The sequence below is a fragment of the Myxocyprinus asiaticus genome, chromosome 33 (assembly GCF_019703515.2).
Source record: "Myxocyprinus asiaticus isolate MX2 ecotype Aquarium Trade chromosome 33, UBuf_Myxa_2, whole genome shotgun sequence".
Lineage (NCBI taxonomy): Eukaryota > Metazoa > Chordata > Actinopteri > Cypriniformes > Catostomidae > Myxocyprinus > Myxocyprinus asiaticus.
In genome coordinates, this window is record NC_059376.1 from 22,972,435 (window position 1) to 22,987,511 (window position 15,077).

Here is a 15,077-nt window from a genome sequence, read left to right on the forward strand (position 1 = left end):
ATGTCACTGACTTCCAGTGTAATCATGTTGCAAAAAATATATATATTTTTAGCTGATTTTTGAATTGATAAATGATACACTTATCCATAACTTTTTAAGGTTTTATTGATTTCCATGATTTTCCAGGCCTGGAAATGAGCATTTTCAAAATGTCAAATTCCCTGACATTTCCAGGTTTTTTTTATATCTATGGGTACCCTGTTAAAGTTGTTAGAAAACCATTCATCCATTACTATGAATAAATCACAATCAGTAATATTCTGGTTGCAGTTACCCATGCAAAAATAAATACACACCTATAAAACAAAATAATAAATAAATTCTAAAAATACAACTTTTCATGATTCTGTTGACAAAGGGCCAACCTTTATAATACAGATCTATATCTATATTTTTATAGCAATTATTCATCTTAATTAATGTTTGTTTACAATCCCAATTCCAGAAAAGTTGGGACAGTATGAAAAATGCTAATAAAAACAAAAAGGAGTGATTTGTAAATTATATTCACCCTTTGCTATATTGAAAGCATTACAACTACATATTATATGATGCTTTTCCTTGTAAATTTAATTGTCTTTTGAAAATGTACAGTAATTTCCAATCAGATGATGCAACACACTCCAAAAACTTTGAGACAGGGGCAATTTAAGACTAATAACAATTTGTCAAGTTGAAATAAGATGATGTGAAACAGGAGATATTTAAGAGGTGAGGCAATACTCCAAAAACAGTTACTTTTAGTAACTGTAATTACTTTAGTAAATCTTTGTTAGTCAACACCATTCAAATCAAATCAAATCACTTTTATTGTCACACAACCATATGCACAAGTGCAACAGTGGGTGAAAGTCTTGGGTGCAGTTCCGAGCAAAACAGCAGTCATGACAGTGATGAGACATATACCAATTTACAATAAACATCAGATTTACACAACACAATTTACATATCTAATATACACATAATTACACAGCACAATAATAATATACAATGTACAGTATACAATACACACAATATAGAATACACATACACATAATATAGAATACACATACAATAAAAATAGTATATAAAGTATATATAAAATATACAGAAGGTTGTATTGTACTGTATTGACATTCAGGCTGTCGGCTGATAGTCAGTTGCCAGTGTGTTGTTAAGAAAGAATATAATTTATGACAGTCCGGTATGAGATAATAAGATTATATAAAGTGCAGTGATGATGTATATTGATCGTGAGAGATCAAGAGTTCAAAAATCTGATTGCCTGGGGGAAGAAGCTGTCATGGAGTCAGCTGGTGCGGGTCCTGATGCTGTGATACCGCCTGCCTGATGGTAGCAGTGAGAGCAGCCCATGGCTTGGGTGGCTGGAGTCTCTGATGATCCTCCGAGCTTTTTTCACACACCGCCTGGTATATATGTCCTGGAGGGAGGGAAGCTCAACTCCGATGATGTGTCTGGCAGTTCGCACCACCCTTTGCAGGGCTTTGCGGTTGTGGGCGGTGCTATTGCCGTACCAGGCAGTGATGCAGCCAGTCAGGATGCTCTCTACAGTGCTGGTGTAGAACCGTGTGACGATGTGGTGGTTCATTCCAAATTTCCTCAGCCGTCTCAGGAAGAAGAGACACTGATGAGCCTAATTTACAATGGCCTCAGTGTGGATGGACCATGTGAGTTCCTCTGTGATGTGGACACCGAGGAACTTGAAGCTGCTGACTCTCTCCACCGGTGCTCCATTGATGGTGATGGTCTTTTCTCCTGAAGTCCACCACAAGCTCCTTGGTCTTGCTGACGTTGAGGGAGAGGTTGTGTTCCTGACACCAGCGTGTCAGAGTGTGCACCTCCTCTATGTAGGCTGTTTCATCATTGTCAGTGATCAGACCTACCACCGTCGTATCATCAGCAAACTTGATGGCATTGGAGCTGTATGTTGCCACACAGTCATGTGTGTACAACGAATACAAGAGTGGGCTGAGAACACAGCCCTGCAGGGCTCCAGTGTTGAGGGTCAGTGATGAGGAGATGTTGCTGCCCAATCTAACCACCTGGCGTCTGCTTGACAGGAAGTATAGGATTCAGCTGCACAGCGAGCTGTTTAAGCCCAGAGCCCGGAGATTCACATAAAGCTTGGAGGGCACTATGGTGTTGAATGGTGAGCTGTAGTCTACAAACAGCATTCTCACATAAGTGTTCCTTTTTTCCAGGTGGGAGAGAGCAGTGTGTATTGTAGATGCAATGGCATCATCAGTGGAGCGGTTGTTGCGGTAAGCAAACTGCAATGGGTCCAGTGAGGCAGTCAGCACAAAGCAGATGTAATCTCTGATTAGCCCCTCAAAGCATTTGCTGATGATGGGGGTCAGAGCAACAGGATGCCAGTCATTTAAACAAGTGATTTTGGATTGCTTTGGTACAGGCACAATGGTGGACGTTTTGAAGCATGTAGGGACTACAGACAAGGAGAGGGAAAGGTTGAAAATGTCCGTAAAAACACCAGCCAGTTGGTTCGCGCACACTCTGATGACGTGGCCCGGAATGCCGTCTGGACCCGTGGCTTTACGGATATTCACCCGTCGGAAGGATCGGGTTACATCCGCTACAGAGACAGAGAGTGAACTAACCTCTGTAGCTTCGGCCGTGAGAGCTCTCTCCACGAGGACGGTGTTATTTCCCTCGAAACGAGCATAAAAAGTATTTAGCTCATCCGGGAGAGAGGCAGCAGTGTTCACGGCGGAGTTTTTATATTGTGACATCCACAATTGTGCAAGACCTACATAATGGATGATTGGGGGAAAATTCCACATTCTAAACTTAACAAACTTGTGTCTTCAGTACTCAAATGCTTAATAAGTGTTATTAGAAGAACTGGTGATGTTTCACAGTGGAAAAAAACTCGACTGTCCCAACTTTTTTGGAGTGTGTTGCAATCATCTGATTTGAAATTACAATACATTTTCAAAAAACAATGAAATTCACAAGGAAAAACATCCTATAATGTTAAGTTGTAGTGCTTTCAATATAGCAAAGGGTGAATATAATTTACAAATCACTCCTTTTTGTTTTCATTAGCATTTTTCATACTGTCCCAACTTTTTCGGAATTGGGGTTGTACTGTACACAATGTAAATATTCTATTGTTCATTGTTAGTTCATGCAATGCAATAACAATTGTTGAATCATACTGTTAACTTTTGGTGTTAAAATGGATTTGTATATGTAGCAATTAACATTAACAAAGATAAAAAAAATTGTTTTTAAAATGCTGCATTATTCATTGTTATTTCATGTTAACTACTGAGTTAAATAATGTTAATGTGCACAACAAAAAAAGTGTTTTATAAAAAAAATAAAAAAAATAAAAATGGGTTTTGATTTTACAGTGCACATTCCCTCTCCCCTACAGCAGTCATTTTCCCATTTTAAGTAAAGTGCATGAATTAAAGAGGAAGCAAAAACATTTTCAGGAAATACTACCATGAGTAATTTTATTCTTCATCCTTCATTCCACTTTAATCAAAAAAGCCAGCTCTAGCTGTTTTATCTATTTTCCAAAGACTGCTTTATTCCTGCCTGTTTGCCCATTCAACAGGGCTCCCAGGGTGATATATTGTCTCCACAGACCCATGTAAAAATGGCTGAGCTCTTTGCAACTGAAATTAAACACAATGTAGATATAATTTGATTGTGATGAGAAAATGGCCAGCAGGGCGTAATTGGCCATATAAAGTACGGGACTGGCTCAAAGGAAGTGGCGAGTGCTGGCAGCATAAGAGTTGTAAATAATCCATCATGTGGGCTAAAATGCTTGCCATCTGACAGCCGTGGCCATCCACCCCAGTTAAAAAGCTGACACGTCAATCAGTGCCACCACCTCATCTTTAAAGAATCATCGCAGCTAAGAACATTCCAATCAGCAACTGCTCTGTGACACAGAGGCACTGGGATGAGGCTGCCAAGTCTTTGCCCACACAGTGATGGCTGGTTCATATTTGCATGATTTACTGGAGGTTTTGAATTATGGAATAGGAAGTTTTTTTGTTTTGTTTTTGTAGAAATATCACAATAGGAGTTCATTCTGTTAAGACTTGCTTTAATGAGATAACAACAAATTACTAGCATTATTAAAGCAGAAAGCCACAAGAGGTCATACATTACAGTGATTTTACCAAGTTAAAGAGGGTTTTAGGCACTCTGCTTCATGTGGTGCCTGAGAACACCAATTACTCATGGTAAAATAATTGTAAGGCATGAACTCGAGTGGCTAATATACTTTTATATAATGCTAGCAATTTGATTAAAAGATTTATTAGAATATTATTAATAATAACAACAATTCTTACCAAATAGTTCACTAGTCTAGTTGTGGGCTCTTTATAGTTGCTTGCCGCACATTTTTGAACACAGCTAATCCAATCAGAATTAGGAGTCAGAACTATGAGATCACACAGTGATGATGACAACCCATAGGAAGATTATATTGCACAAAGGCTGTACTTTCAAAGCTCAAAATAGGCCTACTTAATGGAAATCTCAAATATGTTTCTTTTAAGTATCCTAAAATTCCTTAGAAATAAGATAGACATCAATAAGGCAATCATTGGCATACAACAAATGAGCCTTTAAATGCGAAATACTAACGCTACTGAATTGAATTTATTAGAAATGTTGCGATCATTTTGACATTTAATACTTTTGATTGCATTCTTTAGTATTTTGGCAAATCTGAGCATAGTTTGTGATATTCTCTTCTGAAACTCAAGAGGAGACACATGTGAGATTACTACACTCAAAAAAAAAAAAAATAATAATAATTGTAAGATTTACACAGTGTAGTGATTTTTTCAGCAGTAACATATGAGAAGCAGGAGATTAAAAAAGTGGAAAAGTCTCCATTTGCTCTCTATTCAATCTCACTGCTCTCTGGGAGAAGATAATTTACTTTCCTCTGGGAATTCTCATAATTACATTGTTGCATAGGGATTTATGAATTTAGAAAACCATGCTGTCTCATCCATTAAACCATTTGTTCATTTCTATGGCAAAATGGCAGCCCTGTCCATTACAATTCATCACAAAAGCTCTTTGTACCTGGTAAGGACCCCCTAGTCTGTTACCATAGGCACAGGCACCAATGATGTCAGGCTGGCATAAAAAACATACAATGAATTTGAGAAGTCATTATCTCCTGTACTCCATTTTAAATAATGTATTTCAAAATGCCTCTCTGTTTCCTGCTGCTGTGGAAAAGGATTTGTCTGAGCAGCAGAAAAGTTTCTCGTCCGTCAATCAGCATAAGAGCTCAGCAGAGTGCTAACTTCCAAACTGTCACCTTGAATTAACATTTCAAATATAAACTCTCATGTAAATGAAAAAAAAGCCTTCTTCCTTTATCTGAAGACATTTTAATGACATAACTACCTCGCAAATTCTGCTTATCTTAACTTTATCATGGACGACACTGTCTTAGAAGATGCAATTGTCGCCTTTTCCCTGTTTAACCTTTAAAGATCTAAACCTCCCCACTTTGAGTTAAGAGTAATCTTTCTGCAGTTTTGTAATGTCTTTCTTTATCCTTTATATTTGTATTTTTTTCTGTCATCCAGCATGCATAGATGCTACAGTTTCCCATTTGCCATTGTTTGCCTCTTATCCAATCAGACCTCTTGAGGTCACAATGAGTGCCAACAGAGATTACCCACTGTGTTTGTCTGCTTCTATGAACATGACCTTGGGTGGTGGTTAGCGAGGCCTGTTTAAACACACCTGTGTATGTGTGCTTGTGTGTGTCCCTACTTGTGTGTGAGCAGACACGGCAGTCAGTCAGCACTGTTACCTTGAGCCAAAGTAACCACAGATATTGACAAGTTAGTGAGGCCTGTGAATCACGCACAGACCATGGGCTGGAAGCAGCAGCTGCCTTGCCCTGACAGCTCGGATTGAAAAAAAAAAAAAAAAAAAAAGAAACATTCATAAATATATATATATATATATATATATATATATTGTGTGTGTGTTAGCAAGAGGAAGCATTCTGGAACTAATGTGCTGATTTGGTGAGAACTGAAAATGATCTCACAAAGCTGCTTATGCTAAAATCTTGCACACATCAGACAAACAACGCAACTTTGTAGTGCAAACCCGTTTTCTGATGACTGATTATGATATAATATTTGTGTGCAATGAAAGTACTTTGCAGTAGTACTTGGTAGTGACATTGATCACACACACACACACACACACAAAAACTTGATATTTAAAATCATAACATTTTACTTCACAATATTGTATCAATATAAGTCTAGAACTTGTTTCATTTGTAAGAATGTCTGTGTAGAACCTCTGTACAGCTCAACTGCAAGGGTTTTTGTGTAATGCTTAACACACTAGAACCAAGGTAAACTATTCCCTCACATCGTTTTTTATTTTTTATTTTATTGAAACTGACATGCCTGTTCTCTATGCTACTTCTATGGCTATACAATGAAGCAGAAAGTTAAGCACTTGTTGTGCAAAGCGCCCATGTCCAATCAAGATGAATTCGAAAAAGTGTGTAAAACAGTTTTGAATCACAATACATTAAACATAAGCAATCACTATATTATATTATTATGATTCAGATTTAGCTTTAATATCAAGACATCAGGTCTCTGCTGATTCCCATTTCTAAATTAGGGCTGTGCAGATAATATTGACCGAAAAGGTGTAGGCTGAAGCTTTAGCTTTAGCTTATTATGCCTACCCTTTTTACATAACAAATCCTAATAGGCAATCCTTTCACCAATATATTTAGACTATACAAAGACAAAACAAAACAGTAGCAAAACAAAAGTTCCAAATATTTCATACACAATAATTATCATACCTCAATTACTTATTTGTTTACCACCTTATTTTTCATTGTTTTATTATTATTATTATTATTATTATTATTATTATTATTAATATTATTAATTTGCAAAGTGAACTACACATTCTTAATTCCTTGTCGCAACTATTCCACAAGTTTAACCCTTTGACAGATATACATCTATTTTCAGCCATGCATTTAAAGTCTAGGCCTTCAGTGTGATTCATGCCATTAAGAAAACACAATTTCTTCACAATGAATAAGACACCCTATGCCTTTGGGCATCATATATTATGTCGCAGCTAACTAGTAATACCAACTGACATTTTAAAAACACGTCCAAGCATGGAAGACAGAACTTGAAACGACACTTAATGCTCAAGTAAGCCTAATTTTAACTGCAGCATGACTGTTTTGCAAAATGAACGTCTCCCGAACAGACATTCAAAAATCATAATTTTTCATATGAATCTACCAAGGAGGTCTATAATACCTGGAAAAATCTATCTAATAATATTCGCGATTTAAATGTTGCTTGCAATAAATTTAGTTTCTTCAGGGTACGCGGTTATGCTGCATTCCATTCAAGTTGGATGTGGGATATTCCTACTTGATATCTCCGACCATAAATGCATTCCATTCCCCGATATTCAGAACTGCAACGCTCCCGTTAGCTTAGCAGGGGTTTGACTCTCATTAGAGATGTCTCCTAGCAACCCAACTCTGCACGAGCCTACAAGTTGTAATTCTGACTTCAAGATGCATTCCATTGCACTTTTCCTAGTAGGAAGTTGTAAAATCCAACTTTCCGAGTTGAATGGAACGCAGCACTACTTTTCAAAACTTGATCTGACACTGAATGCTCAAGCAGCCTAATTTACACTTAGAAAACTCCTGATGTTGCTATAACAATGCAAAAAGCACTTACCAATTTACTTGAAGTGAAAATCAGTCCTCCTTTCCTGTTTAATAAATTAAGCAATCACACGGTCATGCAGAACATCTCATGTTTGTAAATCCATGAGAATCTCTTTCTCAATGGCAATACCAGCAGTGATGACAGCCGACTGGTCAGACAGATTGATTTTACACTTTTTGGTCTTGAATTACGTGCATCACTTAAAGCGTGATTGCGTCACTCAAGGCCAGCTAGAAGGCCTTGACCGGGACGTATCCTAAAGATCACACCCACCAAGAACAAATAAATCAATCTGATTGGCTGATTCATCTGACAATCTGACTTCAGTTGCCCATTCATTTGCACTGTTGAGGGATTCTGTAGAAATTCTGAAGGCCTGACCGGGTAGAGCTCAGAATCACGGGCTGCTTCTGGCATGCGATTTGTGAAACAATTGTCACACTTTGCTTGTAAGCATCAAGGAATAAATTCTGACTGGATAAACTTTTCGTTTTTCTCTATTTGTTTGTAGATTAATTAAGAGTGGAAAGTGCTTAAAAATACATAGGCAAAAAGGTGACTGAGAATGAAAGGTTTAAAAATATTTATTTATTTGGCATGTTAGACCAGCAGAGAAGGCTTTGCTGGCCCTGAGAAATCACCACTATTTGTCTATTTTTTATATTTGTCCTTACCCTAGTTTATTTAAACATACATATTCCACTAAGTTCATACTGGCTCACTCTTATTTCAAACAACATCTGAATACACATAAGTAGTAAATTATTTTGTGCTTTGTAAAATATCTGTGCAGTTTTAAGATCAACTAGATCGCAAAAGCACATAATTTAATAAATAGTGTGCTGTTTGGTTCATAATAATCAGATCTTATTGCTTTCTTTTGTAGCCTGAAAACTGGATTGGCATTAGTTTTGTATGTTTTTCCTCCAGGGCCGGATGTAGGCATGGGCAGGGGTGGGCTGAGCCCACCCAAATGCGAGTCTTGCCCACCCAATCAAACATTTGGGAAACACGGTTTTAAATATAAATATATTTTTTTCAATTTGTGCATTGGTTAAAAGCAATATTGGGGCGGGCTGTGTGCTGCAAACATTGAGAGTGGGCTGTAGACTGCCCAACCAATCACAAAACAGCACCAGAAATGTGTAGTGTTTTTCTATTTTTGTCATTGGCCGAAAGCAACGACACACTCAAAAAGCGGCTGCTGCAATCCAGAGAATCCGAGACGTTACGTGAGCTAGAACGGTAATAAGAGATATTTCTGTGCAATGTATAGGTTTTTAGTGTCCATACAGAAGCCTGGTGCTGTCTCAGTGTGCAGTGACCTTGTGGCTGCTGTTAATGTATCACAGGTTCCCTCTTATCAAATATTTCCCTCTCCCTCCACATCAGCTACCCAAAATCGCACTGCGGGTGTTCGTGTAAGTATAGGTCTGTGTGGGTGGATTTTTCAGACCCGCTCCCAAGAGATTCTGTCCCGCTTCTGCAAAAAAAAATGTAATATTTTGTCCCGCTCCCGCCTGCAACTTTCACGTTTTGTCCCGCTCCCGCAGGAAGTGGTCTGCGCTAATTTTTTTCTGCGTGATTCTGTCCCTTCTATCATAGGCTATTTTTATTACAATTCCCATCCGAAAAACAACAACAACCAAAAAAAAAAAAACGGGTAGTGTTAACACTAACCTTGCCAAATATCTGATTGGCCTTTGGTTGCTTTCAAAGTTTTGTTTGTAACTTTCTTTATAAAATGTTAACATCCATAGCACTAAGGGACTTTCCATTGCATGGAGCACAGGGAAGAATTTGAATGAATCAACCCTGCACCTGTAAATCATAATTTTTTTTGTTGCTCTTGCGCAATAGACGGATAACATGAATAACACTCTGTACCTTAAATACATGAAATAAATCTATTTTATTTTTAAAATAGATTTATATTTATATTTTGCGGGAGTCACGCGGGTCATTTCTTTCTCCCATTCCCGCGTACACATCATCCCGCCCGCACCTGCACTCAGCAATCAAAGCTTGTCCCGCACCGCACTGTTGCAGGACGCATGCTTCTGTTTTCCCTGTTGTTAATTCGGTGTCAATGAGAGATTCTGTCTGTCTCCATGCGTCTTACATCTCTTATACATATTTTTACAGTGCTGTCTGTGAAAGTTTTTTGTTTATTTTTTGTCACTGCTTTTAAAATACTCTATTTTTGCCATAAAAATAACCTCTGGTACTTACATGGCATTACTTTCCATCCATCCATCCATACATCCATCCAAATTCCTGTGTTCCCTAAATTACTTTACACATATAGTTTCACTGGTAAAGAAATATCAGTACCCTTTGCTACCCTACAAAGGCCATACTCATTAGCTAACATTGAAACTGAGAAAAATGGCTTGAATTATTTTGATGTGGATTTTGTTGTTACTGCATTTTCACACAATGGTTACTCTGAATTTCAGCATATGAGACAAACTCGTCTGTCACCGGACAAATCATAAGAGACCTGTTTCAGTCAGAACTCAATTTTGCGTTTTGCCTTTGTAGGGCAGTATCATTGCTAATTAAATTTCTGTCAGACATATATTACATAATTACTTCTTTAAGCAGTTCCCATCTGTGTCAAATTTTAGGATCTTAATCTTATATGTTAATGTTCTCTCCATCTAATATATTTCCTTTCACTCCATCCTTATTTTCCTCCTTGACATTATTTCTCTCCACTCCATCCTTGCATTCGTGGAGACTCTAATTTGTCTTTGTAATTTGCTTTAAGGCTGTAATTCTAATTTATCTAAAAGTGTATTTCTTTATATTGTTTCTTATTAATGGAGGTAGTATACTACCTCCATTACTTCAATCTTATGAGTCAAGTCGTCAAATTTATTTGTCCAGCGCTTTTCATAACAGCCATTGTTTCAAAGTAGCTGTACATTAAATTATGCTATAACAGAAAATGAATGAATATAATGCTAATATTAGTTATGTTTAGAACTATTACTGCTTAAAATTAGTAAACTAAGTAAGTGCATATGATTATGTACAATGTTTATCAGTTTATTTATTTAAATATATGTTTTAATATGGAGAAAAAGTGTAAAATATAGTTACATTGGGTCTTATGATCTTGACAATTACACCATGTTAAGCCAATTAAAGACATTAAATTAGTAGTCTGAGTAACCTCTCCCCCATCCCAAATGCCCACCTACTGTATAATATCCCCCTGCCCATCCTAGCATAGCTGTCAGAAGCTGGGCCTGGTTTCCCCATACCTCCATACAGTAAGTAATGTATGGAACTATGCAAGAGCAATATAGTCTATATAGTGACTTCTGATTCAAGATATCTTTAGTTTTATATAATATTGCAATGGTTTTAGACATTTTTGTTTTTACATTATTTTTATGTGGTTTCCAACATAATATATGATCAATCATCACGCCCAGCAATTTAGTTTCATACACTTTCTATTTCAAAATCATTGGTCATAATTTTAACTTGATTATTGATTTGCGATTACCAAATATTATAAACTTTGTTTTACTTAGATTCAATAATAACTTGTTAATATCAAACCATATCTTTAAGACTTCTAATTCCCTTTCTACTGTATTTAGAAGCTGTTCCAAACTTTTCCCAGAGCAATATAAATCAGTGTCATCAGCAAACAAAACAAATTTGAGGAATTTTGACACTTTACATATATCATTTATATATAGTATAAACAGTTTGAGGCCTAGCACTGAACCTTGTGGAACCCCACAAATAACTTTCGATAAATCAGATTCAACATTATTTATTTGTACATATTGATATCTGTCATCAAGGTAACTTTTTAGCCATGAATAAGCAATCCCTCTAATACCATATCTCTCCAGTTTCTTCGTTAATAAGCCATGATCAACAGTATCGAATGCTTTTTTCTTAAGTCCATAAATACCCCCACAGTATATTTCTTGCTGTCCATTGCAGTAGAAATCTCTTCTACACTGTCAGAAAAAAGGGTACGGTCGGGGTCCATTTGTGATCACATAGGGTACAGCTTATGTGGTTGTATTCTCACTGGGTCAAAAGTTACACCTTAAGGCACTAATATGTACCCTTTAGGGATAGATATGATACAAATACATTTCTGTCCATCATAGAGTCCATGTATGTATCATTTCACCCAAAAGATGTACAAAATACTGTGATCAAATGATATGCTTGGTGAAGGATGGGGTGGTTCAAGGCTGCCAAAGCCAAAACCTTCAAGTGCATGAAATTCACTTCATTGTCCCCTACGTGATCTCAACAATTCAATAAACACGCAATTGAAAATCACCCAACACCTACATAAATTTAAATAATAAATGATAAAAAATAAAATGTTATACAGTAAAATAGTTCATGTTCTCTGGTCTCATACAACAGGTGAAAAAAAATAATCCATATCTGAACTCTGGATTTTAGTGTTTATATTTAGAGCATCAAGATGATGATGATGATTATTATTATTATTTTACATATAAAACAAATTCATTAAATTAAATTACAAACAGGTTTAGAAACAATGCAATTTTATCTCATATAAAATAAACAAGCTGTTTCTTTAAATAAAATCATTAAACTTTGGATCTTTTGGACGTTTAATTTATTCAAAGGAAGAGTGCAAACTTATGCACAATTAGTACAAACTTTTTTAAACAAGAAAAAACTGAAGAGCTGCAAGTGCAACAGGTAATTTCACAGTGTAGGGCTCTATTCAAATTCGTCCAAAGGAATTGACGGGGTGTTTGGGATGTGCGTGGGAAGTTTGGGATGTGCGCGGGAATTTGGGATGTGCGCGGAGGTGAACCTGGAGGTCACTGAAGAATCACATAAATTCAGAGGTATGTTTAAATGTATGTGTTGTTATAATTGGTAGTTTGTGTATTTGTCCAAATGTTATGTGTTTGTAGATAGTAATTTTCGCTGACAGAGCCATTGACGTGTTTGCGTGCTAACCAGATCTGCTCTCCTGCCAAAATACTTTTTTAATTAAACAGGCTTGAGAAAGCCAACATATTGTTTTCCTACTTCAGTTTAGTACGGAATAATTGATGAGGGACCGTCGAATTATTGACAATTATTGCACACCCCGAATTGGTAATCGGGTTGTAGCCGTTACTCCTCAGGTTTGCATTAATTTTCAATAATTCGACATTAGAGACAATCATTCCGCTTATACCAAAGCTACTGCACCTCAATACTTTTTTGTCATGTTTTCTTCATTTAAACACAGTCTGTCAAACTGATTCCTGTACCACTTATTGAGCATGTAACGGTACGTGTCCACTGGTGCGGAAGAATTCCGCTCAACGCCGCTCACCTCGCCAGAGAGCTGGTGCTTTGGGCAAGTGTGTATCGGCTATGATTGTTTTCCATCCACAAGCAATAATATCATTTTGAATATGCGCGATTACAGTTGGAAAGATGCCAGTGTTAATTCTGAACGCCCAGAGTATTAAAAAACATTGTTGATTTATTACACATTTGCTTCCCCAGCCACAGTATTGTCACAATAAATCACAAAGTTTTACGACATTTATTGCCTGTAATCCTTGATCATGCTTATGTTTCTCTGTTTTTGTTAGCATACTTGGCACCAATCTCTTGGAGTGTGTACCTCTGATTCTCGAGGAGGAGAGGAGTAAGGAGAAATTTGGACACAGTCATACAGTCCAAAGAAACTGTAAAGAGCCTGTCACAGGTCTGTGTCAGGGGTAAGTGGACTGCTGTATGTATTGTGAAAAACATATTAGCTAGCCAAGAGCACAGTGATGTTTTACAGGACATATATTTTAAGTCTTAATTTTTATTTGTCTAGTGCTTTTCACAATACTTATAGCTAATAATCATGGATAGCATTAATACTCTTTATAACTGAAGAGTAACAGAGTATCTTTGAGTGGCTGCAAAATTTAAGATGGGAAAAAAAATGTGTACATTTGAGATTGAACACATTTTCCTCTGCACTTTTTATTTGGCTCCAACAGGAGTTTGCTGTCACTGATGAGGATGCACATCATATGCAAAAATATTTTGCATGTACAGTATGGCAAGATGCTACCAGATACCTTGATTGTTAAAGATGCAGCAAACTTTTTATAGGTGGAGAAGGGAGATAGAAGATGGAATGAATGGTGGATAAAAACTCTCCAGTGTAAGTAATATCACAGATACTTTTATGTCAATTATCAGCTTAAAATACATGTTTGATTTCAGTGTTGCACGTGGAACAGCAGGTTAGAACTACATTGTAAAGACCAGGAGGACTTGAAAATGAGAGGGGCACTGAATTTTTCTGTCACTTGGGCATTTTAATATTTTTATATTGCTGAAAAGGTGTTGATTAGTTTACCCAAAAAGGAAAATTCTGTCTTTTACTCACCCTAATGTAATTTCAAACCAACATGACTCTTCTTCTTTGTAACACAAAAGGTGAATTTCTGGTGGCAGGACATAAACCACAGTAACAGTATTTGAAATAAAAGGTACGATGTATTCCGAGTTTTCTGTAGTGATATGATCACTTTGATGAACAGAACATAATTTAAGTTGTTATTTACTATCAAATTAAAACAATAAAGCTCTGAAAACCTCACTGGTTCTCACTGCATCCTGTGAACAAACCTGGAATATAGTTAAGTAGCATTGATTAGTTTTACTGTGGTTTTATTGTATTTTTCCCTCTTTCTGAGCTTTTTTTTTAAATCACCATCTACTTACATTATGACCAATAAACACTATGAAGATTTCAAACATTCACCTTTTGTGTTCCACAGAAGAAAATATATACAGGTTTGGAGTGACATAAGGGTGAGTTGGGACATAATTTTCATTTTTGGGTGAACTATTTCTATAAGACTGTTGTGACCACTTTAATATCAAGTTAATGTTATTGATTAACTTTCCATTACTATCAATGTTATGTGATGAAATTGACCGAATCCATTCATCAACTGTCCAGTGCTTCAAGGAGGGCTTCACTAGTATTGTGCATGAGCTTGCACCAAGAAAAATCCTTTTGGCCAAAATATAAATTGAAGCAAGAGAGGAGATGCTTGCAGAAGATCTTCCAGGTATTTACTGTGGCATTATGGCGGATTATATGAGTAGTAAATACTGTCAAACAAATGTTTTTGTTTCATCAGAATGATGTAATACTGTAAGTTGTGTCATAGCAAATTAAATAAAGCTTGGAAAGTTGTTTTTGCAGATGTTGCCTGGTTTCAATACTGTTCTAACATTATGTTTTCCTCTTACAGTGTGATGCTGATACACCATATGAAAATG

At 36.6% G+C, this 15,077-nt stretch overlaps 1 protein-coding gene and 1 long non-coding RNA gene across 3 annotated transcripts in view; one reads left to right on the top strand and one right to left on the bottom strand.

Annotated features, from left to right (window-relative positions):
* Positions 1–15,077, bottom strand: part of LOC127424243 (glutamate receptor ionotropic, delta-2-like) — a 618,756-nt gene that overhangs the window by 245,305 nt on the left and 358,374 nt on the right. The window lies entirely within an intron of this gene.
* LOC127424271 (uncharacterized) lies at positions 13,422–14,851 on the top strand. Its single transcript, XR_007894439.1, has 3 exons — positions 13,422–13,504; positions 13,778–13,944; positions 14,752–14,851. It is a non-coding gene; the product is annotated as an uncharacterized LOC127424271 (long non-coding RNA).